The sequence below is a fragment of the Manis javanica genome, chromosome 12, assembly GCF_040802235.1.
Source record: "Manis javanica isolate MJ-LG chromosome 12, MJ_LKY, whole genome shotgun sequence".
Taxonomy (NCBI): domain Eukaryota; kingdom Metazoa; phylum Chordata; class Mammalia; order Pholidota; family Manidae; genus Manis; species Manis javanica.
The window spans coordinates 91,972,901-91,988,356 of record NC_133167.1 but is presented as its reverse complement, the minus strand read 5'-3'; the positions used below and the strand labels follow the sequence as shown (position 1 = coordinate 91,988,356).

The window sequence follows — 15,456 nt, the reverse complement described above, 5'->3', positions numbered from 1 at the left end:
TTAATAGGATTGGGAATACTTATTTTCTTTGATGGCAGTCCTAATTAATGGAGCTATGTTACCCTTCAATAGTTTATAAAAGGAAAGAGGTAAAACCCCAACCCTTGGATGGTTCATTTATTAAGACCTATGTTTTGTGTTCTTTTATATTCAACATGCAAGACACTAAGGAAAGGTATGTTCTCAAGGCCTAAATAGACTTTGGAATTAAGGGATCAAAAGCAGTTAATAAAGAGGAGAAAGGTGGCAATCATTCAGCCTTCCAATGCAAAGGAGCCTTAATAAGTAGAAAATGAAAATGAGTGGAGGATATAGAGTATTAAATTATTTCTTGATGATTGAAGAAATTCATTGATTCAACAGTGTATGAAGTAAAGAGAATTGTTAGGAAAATATTTAATAATTTATAAGAAAGCACATTGAAATGTACTTGACAGTGCTCCATGTTACATAAACAACTGATATGATCAGGAAAACTTAGTTTTTTCCATCTCTGTAAATCCCTGGCATTGCAGTAAACACTACAGTTATTTCTTTTGCCGTGATTCAATTTTTTATATCACAGGGATTCTGGCCTTGGGCATAATTTTAGTTTGACCAGTTTGAGCTCTCTAACTACTGAGTTTCTAAACAGTGCAGTAGAATGAATCATCAGTCCTATACCAGGTTCCTCATCTGTGATTCAGGTATTTCTTTCAAAAGTGTTCAAAGGAACTCACCAAGCAAAATCACTTAGAAATGCTCCAAATGTGAACCCATTCCACAAATGTACTTTGTCAGTCAAAAGATATCACCATAAAGTGCTGGCACAAACTGTTGAGCACAGAGGGTCACCAGGGTACTCGAGATGTGTACTGGCCACACAGACATTTTGGCTTCAGGTTGACGGAAGTCTGGACGAGAGTCTCTGTTTCCTGTATCACAGGTTTTCCTGACAGGTTTTGCAAGTTAGGACTTTTGATCTTAATATTTGTGCAGCTTGTGAGGTAGGTGTGTGATTTCCCCTAAACAAAACCTTTCACAAACACAAGCGCCCAGATGGCCCGTCTCAGCTCCCCCCTCACCAGGCACCATGTCAGTATGTTTCTTATCAGTTTTAAATTTTTCTCCCTAAATTTCTCTTAGTCTGTTGCTCAGTGTGGCTGAAGAGGCCCGTTTATTGTGATCCCAGCTGGGACTTTGGGATGGGAAGTGGGCAGGGCTGCCAGATGAGATCATGAGTCCCATCTAATGTTTATCTGTTAAAAACTGTTCAAAACTGCTTACTCTTGACTTACTTTAAAGGCAGCCATTTGCTGGCGCCGGGTTGGGGACTGTGCCTGTGCCAGGACAGAGCTGTCGTGATGCAAGGGTTGGGACTCGTCTTGTTTTCTAAACGACTGTGTTGCACTGTGGGGCTTGATGGACAGTTGATCCACCTAGCCCCCATCCAGGAAATTAGAATAGGCTTTCCACAAAAGTACCACCACCAAAAGTTACTCATAACCCAAATATAATCTAAAAATAAATAAATAAAACAATAGCAAATGCCCAGTGTGTGATTTTTTTTTTCTTTTCCTTTTTCTGTGCTTTGCTCTCTCTATAATGGACCTGCATTTCTGGATTGTTATAAAACCTCCCTAAGAGGGTACAGCACGTAATTAAAATCTGTTTCAAAAAAACAAATGAAGAATTTGCTAAATTTCTAATTACAGCCTTTGCCTGAAGAAAAACAGGTTATTTAAAGCTATAAAGCATTCATACAGGAAACTGGAAAGTACAGTTGACCCTTGGATAATGCAGGGGCCTGGGGTGCTGAAAATCTGCATATAACTGACTCCCCAAAACTTACTACTAATAGCCTTCTGTTAACCAGAAACCTTACCCCAAATGTCAGCAATTAGCACATATTTTGTATATTAGAAGTATTATATACTTTATGCTTACAATCGAGTAAGCTAGAAGAACTGTTTTTCAAACTCTCAAATCTCCAAAAAATTTTCAAATCTATTTATTGAAAAAAATCTGCATGTAAATAGACCCTTGTAGTTAAGTCCCAGGCTGTTCAAGGTCAACGGTACAATGCTCACAACAGAAATCTAAGGGAATCTGAAGAAGGAAAAGTAGCCAGAAATGTTAGTACCCTTTCCTCCAAGGGAATAAATAGGTGGGAAGAGCCACCCATCACACGCACACCCGTGTATATGCCAGTGGCAAGTCTGTGCGGAAATCTCGAGTTAGTCCATCAGATACTACACAGCTGTGTGAAACTGCCCTCAGACTTTGTGGTGTGGCCTTTTTGAGGATCTGCTTGTTTAAACTTACCTAGACTCCCTTTAAAAATGTTACCGCCTGTTGACCTTGCCCTTTCTCTAGTGTTCTCCAGGTATTTCAGATATGCCGAGAATCTGTTTGCCTTCATTGTAAATGTAAGTAGGAAATATAGTCAGTGTTTGTGGGACATGAACCGCCGAGAATGAGTTACTTGCTAGAACTCCCTTTGCTAAGAAGCTGAGCCAGTTTTCGAAGCAAGGATCTCAGGCTCTCTGGGCCAACTTGCTGGTCATCCTGTCACGTAGCGCGTCGGGCACCTTCAGTCACTGTCTTTGTTGTAAAATCCCTCTTTTCCTTTTCAGTTAGTGATCACCACCTTCTTAAGGACTAAGGGTCTCTCCCACATCAGCTTAACGTTTCTGATAATCTGCCCAGATTTGAACCTGTAACCCACAAAGCTGAAACCCTTTGTCCTGCTCAGTAACTGCAGTGCCTCAGAACATTCTGGAGCCTTGGGGAGTGGGCGTGGGACGGGCCCTGTCCTCCTTTAAGGGGTCAGCCTGGCAGGAGGACATGGGTCAGCTTGCTCTTTTGTTTCCTTATAAATATAGACAATATGAGGTATTTTCCTTATAATTAAAAAATAAACTTTTCTTGCTGTTTGTACAGACTTCTAGTAATTATTACATGGAAACAAACGAAATTTAAATGACGGAACCTCAATAGTCAAGGATTTTTTAAATGTAAAAATCAAGGGAGAAGAACTAGATTGTATACTTCTAAGATATCTGAAAAAACCTAATGTAAATATGGGAATAAGAGGAATAAAACAATTTTAGTGAATGTGATTAGAATGACTAATCTAGAATCTTAATCTGTCTAAAAAAGCTAGTGTTTATAGCAAATAAGCCATGAAATATATCTTTAAGGCAAAAATTTCTCTTCTAAACATATAGTAAATTTTAATAGAGAAGGTCCTGTAAAATTAAGGGCACCTTGAGTAACATGGGCATTGCATACGAAGGATATGAGAGTTTGTTTTCCAGCCATTGTGCGGCAAGTTAATTTTAAAAACATTTTAAAATTAAAAGATCCAAATAATTCCCCTGGAAAATGCAGTTGGGTAGAAAATTCCTAGGATAAACTAGTAACCAGTAGTGGTTCTCTTGTATCTTTAATGATTTTAATCCATTTTATCCTTTGTTTGCATTACATAAGAGCACTCAAAAGTAAAAGGAGGAATAAGTACACAGAATTTAAAGAGTAAATTTGGAAACCTATCATGGGAAAAGAAGTTTAAATGAAAAGGAATTCACAGCACATTCTCCAGCAGAAAGTTAGCTTTGTAACAGGAACAAAAACAGATAAAAGTGTAAAAGCATTGTTTGTACATTTTAAAAAGTCAGAATAAAAATCAATTTACACAGTATTACAGTACAATTTTTCATAGGATCTGGTATTCCTTTAGAAACTGATGTAATGTGCAAATAGAGGAATATTGAATAGAAGTCAGAGAAGACTATTCAGGATTGCAGGTCATGGATACACCTCAATGAAAAAAGCAAACAGCCAGTTATGAAAGAGACTCTGGCGAAGTGTTTACACATGTTAGAATGCTAAACAAATGCATGGCAGAACTAATGGAGGAGAGGCTTTTACCCTTAGGGATGTCATCCTAGGTAACTAGGGTAGGAGGATGTTGATTTTTTCCAACACCTCAGGGTGGCATCTTAGTTTGCTTATAGGGGTGTCTACTGAATTAAAAAAAAATACAGTCATGCTTTGTTTTATGGTACTGTGCTTTATTGTGCTTTGTAGATATTGCATTACTTACAAATTTGAAGGTTTGTGGCAACCCTGTGTCAAACAAGTCTATCGTTTTTCCAGCATTTACTCACTTCGTGTCTGTGTCGTATTTTGGTATTGCTCACAATATTTCAAACTTTTCTGTTATATTTGTTATGGTGGTCTTTCGATGTTACCATGGTCATTGCCTGGGCGCAGCATGAGCCCTACCCATATGAGACGGTGAGCCTAATTGGTAAGTATGTGTGTTCCGTTCCTCCAGCCAGCCGTTCCCTGTCCCTCTTCCTCTCAGGCCTCCCTATTCCCTGAGACACAACAATATTGAAATTGGGCTAATTAATAACCCTACAATGGCCTCTAAGTGTTCAAGTGAAAGGAAGGGCCCCATGTTTCTCACTTTAAATCAAAAGCCAGAAGTGAAAAAGCTTAGTGAGGGAGGCATGCTGAAAGCTGAGAAAGGCTTTGTAAGCCACGTTGTGAATGCAAAGGGAAGTTCTTGAAGGAAACTGAGTAAATGCACTCCTCTAGTGAGCGCATGAATGGTAAGAAAGCGAAACAGCCTTGCTGCTGATGTGGAGAACGTGTTAGTGGTCTGGATAGAAGACCAAACCAGCCACAGCATCTTTCTGCCAAAGCCCCATCCAGAGCCAGGCCCCAGCTCTCTTCAGTTCTAGGAAGGCTGAGAGACGTGTGGAAGCTGCAGAAGAAAAGTTGGAAGCTAGCAGAGGCTGGTTTATGAAGAAAGAAGCCATCTCCATAACATAAAAATACAAGATAAGCAGCAGGTTTTCCAGAAGATCTCGCTGAGACAACGAAGATGGCTACACTTAAGAGATCTTCAGTGTAGATGAAACAGACTTCTGTTGGAAGAAGATGCCATCTAGGACCTTCATAGCTGGAGAGGAGAAGTCAGTGCCTGGCTGCAAAGCTTCAAAGAACAGGCTGACTCTCTCATTATGGGCTAATGCAATTGGTGATTTTGAGTTGAAGCCATTGTTCATTTATCATTCCGAAAAGATGGTTTACTGAATACTTCAAGCCTACTTGTGAGACCTGCTCAGAAAAAAAGCATTCCTTTCAAACTGTTACACTGCCAATGTACCTTCTCACCCAAGAGCTTAATAGAGACATACAATGAGAACAGTGTTGTTTTCATGCCTGCTGACACAGTGTCCATTCTGCAGAATGTGGAGCAAGGAGTAGTTTCAACTTTCAAGTCTTACGATTTAAGAAATCCTTTCATAAGGCATCTATGGATAGCCATTATAAGGCCATAAATAGCATTTCTTTTCTGACGGATCTGGGCAAAGTACATTGAAAACCTTCTGGAAAGGATTTGCCATCCTATTTGCCATTAAGAACATTCCTGATTCATGGGAAAATGTCAGACTATCAACATTAATAGTAGTTTGGAAAGTTGATTCCAACCCTCATGGATGACACTGAGGGGTTCATGACTTCAATGGGGGAAGTCACTGCAGATGTGGTGGGAACAGCAAGAGAACTAGAATCAGAAGTAGGGCCTGTGTAAAACTTGAACAAGGAGTTACTTCTTATGGGTGAGCAAAGAAAGTGGTTTCTTGAGATGGAATCTACTCCCAGTGAAGATTGTTGAAATGGTAATGAAGGACTTAGAGTAGTCCCAAAACTGAGTTGATAAAGCAACAGCAGGATTTGAGAAGACGTACTTCAGTTTTGAAAGAAATTCTACTCTGGGTGAAATGCTATCAAATAGCAGCAAATGCTACGGAGAAATTATTTATGAAAGGAAGTTAAATTGATGGAGCAAACTTCATTGTTGTCTTATTTTAAGAAATTGCCTCAGGCACCCTTCAGCAACCCCAGCCTTGATCAGTCAGCAGCCGTCAGTGTCGAGGTGAGATCCTCCCCCAGCAGAAAGTTCGACTTACGCTAACCATCATCTGAGTTTTCAGATTTTTTTTTGTTGTTGTTGTTATCATTAATCTACAGTTACATGAAGAACATTATGTTTACTAGGCTCCCCACTTCACCAAGTCCCCCCCACATACCCCTTCACAGTCACTGTCCATCAGTGTCGTAAGATGCTATAGAATCCCTACTTGTCTTCTCTGTGTTGTACAGCCCTCCCCGTGCCTCCCCCCACATTATACATGTTAATCGTAAGGCCCCCTTTCTCCCCCCCCCCCTTATTCCTCCCTTCCCACCCATCCTCCCCAGTCCCTTTCCCTTTGGTAACTGTTAGTCCATTCTTGGGTTCTGTGATTCTGCTACTGTTTTGTTCCTTCAGTTTTTCTTTGTTGTTATACTCCACATATGAGCAAAATCATTTGGTACTTGTCTTTCTCTGCCTGGCTTATTTCACTGAGCATAATACCCTCTAGCTCCATCTGTGTTGTTGCAAATGGTAGGATTTGTTTTCTTCTTATGGCTGAATAGTATTCCATTGTGTATACATACCACATCTTCTTTATCCATTCATCTACTGATGCACACTTAGGTTGCTTCCATTTCTTGGCTATTGTGAATAGTGCTGCGATAAACAGTTAGCATTTTTTTTAGCATTAGGTATCTTTAAATTAAGGTGTGTTTGTTGTTTTTTTAGGCATAATGTTATTGCACACTTAGTAGACTGTAGTATAGTGTAAATATAACTTACATGCACTGGGAAGCCAAAAATGCATTCAGCTGTCTCATTGTGATGGTCGCTTTATGGCAGTGGTCTGGAACCGAGCTGGCACTATCTCCATGGTAGGCCAGTACTTAATTCTAAAAATGAATTTTAATTCACGGATATAAAGAGTGTCTTGTTGATTTGAAGTATGAGGTAGTTTTATGTGCTTGTGCATGAATAACATCAAGTGTTAAGTGTGTTTGTGTCTGTGAAATGGCATTAAATCTTTCAACTGAGGCTAAGAGGCTAACGGGGAAGGCTTGTCTTGGTCACCCATTCTGATGTCTGTGGGTTTTCCTCAGCAGAGGCTGACCGGGTTCAAATACAGATTCTGCCACTTACAAACTGATGCAAGGCTTTTCCCTGAGCCTCAGTTTTCCTGCCATTAATATTCTGTTGTTAGCATCTGTCAGGAAAGATAAGAGGATCAAATAAATAAATGAGATAGGCATATCAATGCCACTGGCATTTGTTAAGAGGTAAAAATTCTCCTAATTGATGGTAGTAATGATCTTCACAAAGGCCAGGCTTTTATTCCTTAAGTCCTCTTTCCTACAGATTGATTTTAAAATTATTTCAATGGCATTCCAAATTCCACTGGGTTCAAAGTACTTCTGAGCATTGATTTGTCTTACAGTGTAATTAATGGTCAATTACTTTAGCGGTTCTTCCTTAGAGCTTTTTGGGGAAGCAGAGTTGCAGTATTGTCCTTAATATCATCAAACTTCCAAAATATTGTAAACCTAAAATATTTTCTGCTGTCAAGCTAATCATATACATGGCTTTCTCCACTTCAGGTTCCACTTGAATCTGTTTGAACCAGAGACCCCATCCCATGTAAACTGTTGTATTTAGGAGCCAGTGAGACTCTGTAGAGTGTACTGTCTCGGCGAGCCTGGCAGAGGGAGAAATGCAAGCTTGGCCCCGCTGGGCCGCCAGTCAGTGCCCTTGTAGCGATGCGTTCGAGTGCGGGAAGAGCACTGATTCTAGTTGCTCAGAGGTGCCATCTGCGTTGACTCACTTGATTTTGGCTCTCTGTGCTGGACAGGAAGTGCTTAGCAGTGAACTTCCGAAGTTCAGGCTCCACTGTTTACATTCTTTGCAGCTAACTTGTGCCTGAGCCCCAAATTCTTGGTTTGCAAAGTGCTTGCAAGCCATTTGCTGATCTGTGCTAGACTAGATTTTTAACAACAGGTTTAAGAAGCAGATGCTGCTCTCTTTATTTCTGTGTTTACACCGCATTCATCAGAGAACAAGCCCTGCCTGCAGGTTGATTTATCATTGTGGTGTTAATAAGAGACTCTGAGGACCAAATCCATAATTTGTTGGTGTAGACGACACTCATTTCTGTCCTCGGTGAAGTGGAAGATATAAAGTCATTGACTTACACAGATAATTTTTAAATATAACACAGCCATTTCTTTCTAATGAAGTGGTACTGTCCTGTTGTGCAGCTTAAAAATCAGTACCTAGAATGTACTTGTTGACTGCTTCCTCTCAGTATTTAACTTCACGGTGGCCTGAATCAGTGCGCACACAGTGCGGGAGATTCCTGCGGACCCCGGTGGGGAGAGGGGTGTTCATCCCTGAGCGACAGGAAAGCAGAAGTAGGTCTGGGAAGCGTGTGAGTCGGGCCTGTTGTGGGCTGTGCCTGGTTTCTGAATGGAAGCTTTTCCTATATGGTTTTGGAGGGTCTACGCAATTGGCCTTTTTTCAAAATGTAGAGATTGTGCATGTCCGCAGTGTTTTTCCTCTTCCCCTCTTTTTCCCTTCTACATCAGCTACTAATAAAAAATTCCTTAAAGTGTACACAGAAAGTTAAGATGGGTCTCATCTGACCTAATGAACACTGTAGGTGAACCCCAAAGAACGTGGAATGCATTTTCTTAGCCTGCCCTCCTCTCTCACAGTAGGACCAGTTCTTCCTGCGCTTTTCTGCATAGACACAGGATACTTGGTTCTTACACTTCTGAGATTCTGTATGTTGCACAGTTGTAATCACTCAGCATATCTGAGCATTCGTGAAGTATTTTCAAACACACAAATGCACATGCATCCCGGTCTTATTTTGCGTGGCACTCCGGCAAAATGTGCGTTAGGTGGAGAGGCAGGTCAGTCTCCTTCTTGCCAATAATTAGAAGGTTAGTAATTAGGATGAGTCGTCTTTTGCTTTAACAGCTGACTCCATCCTTGAAACTCTGGTCTGAATACCAGGAACCTTTTTGTCTTTAAGGGACCTATATAGTCATTTATTAATGATATACTGGCTCTATTAGTAGGTATTTAGAAACTCTTCCCTTCCGCACTTAATCCTGGGTCTTGTACTTTGCACAAGATGTATGAGCACACGAGTGGCCTTTAGGAATGATGTTCTCATTTTGCCATCACTTGGAAAGGAGATTTAAGCTATTTTTATAGTTGTAATTGATAATGAATTTGCACATAAACTCCCTTTTTCACCAGATACGCTGTGTGTCCAAACATATATATCTCCTTGACTGCCCTGGTGCAGCAATACAGACCGTGGCCAAAAACAGGGTTGTGATTTATTTTGTTAGTTTTACTCTTTGGCTTTCTCTCTTCCTCGGTGCCAAACTCGCCGATGTCACCCTATGACCTGGGCTTCGCAGGGATGAGCCATGTAACCTGAACATCACTTACATTGACACTGTGTGCTTTGTACCCTACATTTCTTTTGACTGCTACTTTAACCTCTGAAATTTTTGCTGTGACAGACAGAAATAGGACTAGAAAGTCACAGTCAGTGTCAAGCAGACATAGGCCACCCAAAGGTGGTAGGTTTGCCCTGACACCTCAAGATCCTCTGAGGGCCAAAACCTCAGGTGAATGAAAACTACTGCCTGGGATCCACTGAATGCCGTTTGTTTGAGGGCCTTCGCTCAGCGGGGGATGGGAGTCAGAGGCAGTCATGCAGCCCCACCAACCACTACCATCCTTGAAAACGGGCATAGTTACCGTCCAGATGGGGGGACGGAAGGGGAGGTGCCGGCGGAGCCCACGCCGAGGGGCCAGGCAGCGCCGGCTGCCTTTGGGTTCCGTGTGAAGGGTGCTGAGCCCTTCATCTTCACAGTATGACATCCACGGAGCAGAAGTGTTGGCGTCGGGAAGGCTGAGGGGAGAAGGCCATCCACGCTTCGGCCTGCGCTCCTCTGCATGTGGCCTCACCTGTCCCTCAGCCCCAGCGAGGTGCCCTCAGCAGAGACACCCCCTTGCTAACCTCCAGGGCACGGGCTTTCCATTGCCCTTCCAGGACACTTTGAGAACTTAGTGGCAAAAGTTCAAACAACTGTGCCCTCACAACCCTTTGGAAAATAAACTCCGTTTGACTCTGATTCTGTTGACATGTTAGAGATTGAGTTTATAGCTGCTTCAAAGGCCCTGTCATGACTTTATAGTCGTCCTATACAAAGCAGATTCTCCCAGGGCACGCTTATGCACACAGGGGGTTGCTGGCTAACAAAATGTGTGCTTCAGTGGAAAAGAAAGAAATTTCAGTGGGGAGGATGGCTGGGTAAGTCAGAGACCCAGATTGCTCAGAAGCGCTTCGCCCTGATTCTCCTGCAAAGTGAGTCCAGGCTCTGCGGTTCCCAGGCCAGGCCCCCTAGAGCTGCTGTGACTGTGTGAACCAGCACAGGTGGGCAGGAGGAGCCGGGCATGCCGCAGCGCCCCCCGGGGAGGAAACCCGGTGGGATAAGAGAGTTCTTGGGAAGGACACACAGTGGCTCCGGCCTCCTGCCGCTTCTCCCGTTGGGGGATCCCGGCCTTGAGTATGATCCTTTCCTTCTCCTTTACAAGCAGCAGCTTGCAGAAAGGCTGAAGGAGACGAGAAATCCTGTCTGTCCATGTGCAGGGGAAGCAGCTCCTTAGCTGATGAGCGCTGGGCCAGGGCAGTGGCTATTGTGTGCCAGGCTTCCGTCTAACCATTGGCAAGAGGGACTCATTTTCCTTACCGTCATCCCTGTGTGGTGTGGACCGTTACCATTTCCAGTCTACAGCTGAGGCAACGCACAGAGAGGTTAAACAGTGTGCCCAGGATCAGCAGTGGGACAGTTTTGAATGCAGGCAGGCAGACTCCCAAGTCTGTGCTCCTCCCTGCCCCAGCTGAAGCGGCTTATCTGGGGGATGTTTGTTCCACGCGAACTCGTGACTTGAGTTGGGGTGTGTCCTTTGCAGTCATCCCTGTGCTGAACCACAGCCATGGTGCTTCTGGGAGCCAGGGTTCTTGTGGAAGGGGATCCCAGTTGTCCTCCCTCGTTTTGTGGCTGGGGCGATACATCCTTACCAAAACCACTTTGTAGTTTTCACCGTGGGCATCTGGCGTCGTGTGAGAGGGTGTGAGTGTGAGTGCTACCGTGTGTTCACACGTAAGTGAAGCCAAGGAGAAAACTATTTTGGGACGTGGCCTAGTCACCAGGAAATATTATTAAAATCTGTTTATTCCAGACCCAGTATGGCTGGTAAGGGATGCTGATGGGATGCTAATGTGGCCAAGCCGATTTTATTATAACACTCAGAGACCTGGGCTTGGTGCAGAGTATCAGCAGAGGAGAAATCACATAGGCTCGGAATCAACAGTAAGCCTCTAGAGATCTTCTAGGCTAGACACGGACACATAGTCCTGTCACACAAATTTTTAAAGCAGAATAAGGTTGTGTTCTATGGAACATCTCGTTTAGAAGAAAAATTGTACACTTTTTTTTTTTTATTTCAAGGGGTTTTAAAAACAAGGGAGATCAAGACATCTAGAAACCTAGTGCTTGCTTGGAAGACTGTTAGATTAGGCAGTGGAGCAGGACTTGTCCCCAGATTCATAGTCCAGCTTTAATCCACATGGCCACAACTGGCCATAGGAGTCCTTGGAAAGGGGTCTCTTTCTTAAAGTTTAATCTAGAGACATTACCAGTGGAGAGGGACCCATTCTTTTCAAATGACTGTTCAGGCAAGAACAATGAGTAATAAATCAGACTATTCTAAGGTAAATCCAGGACAAGTGCTTGGAGGTAGCTGGAGTAAGAGAAAGAACGGGGTGTAATTGGTCTGGTAGTTTCTCGATGGGCCGTGACCCAGGCTGTTGTGGGAACAGCTCTGATGTTTCTGCAAGCCATGCCCTTATTTAGGAAAAGCATGAAATACAGTTTACATCTGACAGATTCTTCTCCTCACTTGATTGTTCCCTTTTGGAATCCTCGTGTACCTAAGTTTCAGCATCATGGAAACTGAACAACCACTTCCATTATTATCCGAAGGAAATGTAGCCTTTGTGAAATAATTTCACAGAACTGAACGTACAGACACAAACGCACACACTCACACACATTCATGGGAATCAGAAAGTTGAATTCTGGATTTTCCCAGCTAACTGTGGATTTAGGTGGATTACTTGAGTTTCCTGGACCTTTTCTTTCTTTGCCGTCGTAGGACCCTCACATCCTTGACTCCAGCTGCCTGAATGCCAGTGTGGTCTTCAGTTATGTAACTGCCCACAAACACCTTCATACGCTCCCAAATATCCCTATGGAGTTTGGGGAGTGGGGCCAGGGCCAGTGAGGAGCGCCCCCTGTGATTGAAACGACTAGGCTAGAAGGTCCTCAAATGCAGTAGTAAAATTCTGTGAATTTTCTGTTCTGTGTAGGTAACACTACTTAGTTATCTACTCTGCTACTCAGCATCAGAGAACTTGACCAGTCTCTACCAGCCCCCTGCTTCTGTGATCGTTACTTAAGATTGTTTTGTCTTTTTAAAAATTTTTGGACAATCACAAGTTTTCACTTGTGATACAAAGATATTTTATGAACAGTAGAAAATTTCTACTCATTCATTTTCAGAAATAACGTTGAGTTGGGAGAGACTTTTGAAATTGTGGCACTGATCCCCCTCCTTTTCTTTCCTCCAGTGGTGCTTTCTGTTTGTACTTATAACATACATCTCTCCCTCTAACTTCCCTCCAAACTGTAGTCTGGGGGTGAGCCCCATCCTCACCACTGTCACAGATACCCACATGCTTGTTTCTATTTGATCTGACCTTGAGTCATTTTAAGGCTCCCATTGAATGTAATAGCTGTGTTCAGACTCCCAGGGAAACTTGCATATGCCTTGCTTAGAGTCTGTTTCTAATCTGAATGTTTTATCCCACCTGTAGAACATATATTCTCATCCCCTCCAACCTCAGGATATCTCTGAAGTTTGTATTTACCTCCTGCTCTCTGATGGGAATGGCAAGTCTATCAGTCATTTTCAGAAAACAGCTTGTATTTCTAACTTGTGTCTTTAACTTATGAAAAGTAATAGTTAATTCTTTCAACTTCATTCCCTTTTATATAATGAAAGATTTGTGGTTTCCTGTTATAATTCCTTTATGACCAAAATACTCTTTGAAGATAGAAGGCTTTTATTCTTATCTCTTTTTACAAAATGTTTTAAAATACACTGGCATAGAGAAATGCAAATCAAAACTACAGTGAGGTACTATTCCACACCTACTAGGATGGCTAAAATTAAAAAGGCAACAGTGCAGGTGTTGATGAGGAGGTGCAAAAAATTGGGATCCGGTTGGATCCATTGGTGGTGGCACCGAAATGGTGTGGCTGCTTCAGAAAATAGTTCCACAGCTCAAAAAAGTTAGCATCGCAATTCCACTCCTAGAGAATCGAAAACACATGTCCACACACAAAAAAACCTTACACACGGGTGTTCATAGCAGCCAAAAACATGGAAATAACTTAATGTCCATGAACTCACGAAAGGACAGCTGAATGTGGTATATTTGTACAATGGAATACTATTTAGCAGTAGAAAAAAAAGTGAGCCCTGTCCTGTGATATGACACCAGTGAACCTTGAAAACAGGATTCTGTGTAAAAGAAGGCCCGCCCCAAAAGACCATGTATTGTGTGATTCCCGTTTATATGAAATCCAGGATAAATAGGCACATTCTCAGAGATCGAAAGTGGATCATTGTCTTGGGGGTTGAGTAGTGAAGTGGGGGGAGGCATAAGGAGTGACTGCTGATGGGTACAAAGTTTCTTTGGGGTGGGGAGGCTTATGCAAATTTTCTTAATCACTGACCTGTACACAGGGTGAATTTCAGGGTATGTTAATTATATTTTGTAACACTGTTAATAAAAATATCTGTAATAGCATTATGATATTCCAGCAACTTTCAAAGCAATATTGAATTTTCTCATTAAATCAACATTAAGTAAATTAAGTAGAAACTGAAGTCATAAAATAGATTTCAATGTTTGGTCACTCAGCAAGACAGGACCCAAATATATTTTTGTGGTTGTATGAAAAATCTTTTGAATGGAGTGGAGTGAAGCCACCCTCCACTTGTGACTCTTTTCCCCCACATAGTATGACTGGAAATCGTTTGATTGCTACATGTGCAATAGTTTAATAATCATTCTCTCATTTATTTGTTGATTAGCTTGTCCTATTCCTTGTTAACTTGTCCAAGCCAGCAGTAGGGGAGGGAGCCGATGGATTTATCAGCTAGTAGTTGTCAACTGTAGTGGAAGGAGCTTGGGTTGTCTCATTACACTTTTAGGGAAGAAACGAGGTGGCTGAGAAAACGGATAGTTGTTCAGTAAGGCTCAGCCAAAGCTGTGATCTCAGTAGATGGGAATATGAATACTTCACAAAACCCCCTCCCCATCAGCAGAGCAGGCCACTCTCTTTACCACTCCTGAGATTTGAATTAGTTCTTCGTTCCCCCGATACTGTTTCACGTACCGCTGTGCACAGAAATTGGCAACATTGATTCAGCTCTTCTGCCTGACGCTTGATAATTTGGAAGGAAATCACTTTACATCCCCACTTCCCCAGGGCTGCTCTACTCTCTGATTTCTCTTGCCCTGTAGAAAGAGACAAAAAGTGTCCGTCTAACTGGGGCCTGGTCTGTGACAGGGGAGGCCGGTGGCCAGCACGGGTACATCGGCCCCTGCCTGGCAGAGCTCTGAGTCTCAGACGGCCCAGCAGCAGGCTGTGAACACCCCGGAAATTTACAGGGGGCTCTGCCTGGGTAAACCTGAAGAGGCATAGCCCTCGGAGGATCTGAGGTTTAGTATCAGAAACCAAGATAAGAGGGCTGTGTATGGAGAAAGGAGAGAAGACAGATCCAGGTACTGAGATTAGGTGACAAGGTCAGAGAGGGGTCAGAGCTGAGTTTGCCCTTGACTTGAGCTCCTGCCTCAGTTCCCTTATGGTCTCCTGGACGCAAGACTGGGCTGTCAGTGACCTCATCTGTCTCAGAAGATTCTCAAGACTAGGGAAGAACTGAGCAGATACTCCAAAAGAAAATGGATTTCCACACCCTGAGATTTTATTGTCCTGCCTGTATAGTGTCTGGTGACTGATTGCTCTCATTCTGTGTCAGGAAGAATGGATTGGTTAACACCTGTAACTTAAAGAGCATTTATTCTCCCCTTCAGACACCCGACTAAGCAGGGCCTTCGAGTCACCTATCGTCCTTTAAGCAGAAGTGAGTTGACATTTGGAGTTGGGCATAGAGGAAGCGGGGGAGTAAGACCCCTGTTAGTCACCCAGGAAACTTGCAGCATATTAAGTTGGATCTTAACACAATTTTGCTGCGATTTTATTTTTATTTTACAGAAAACAAAAAAGGTAGTTTCATCTGGTCCAATGCATATGCCTCAGGTCCACTGGATTACTGGATCAGAACGGAGGGTGTGTGAAATGCCACACATCCTGATTCCGATAAGAAAC

At 42.7% G+C, this 15,456-nt stretch overlaps 1 protein-coding gene across 12 annotated transcripts in view; it reads left to right on the top strand.

Moving 5' to 3' along the window:
• RBPMS (RNA binding protein, mRNA processing factor) overlaps positions 1 to 15,456 on the top strand; it is a 167,411-nt gene that overhangs the window by 86,844 nt on the left and 65,111 nt on the right. The gene's annotated exons all lie outside the window — the stretch shown is intronic.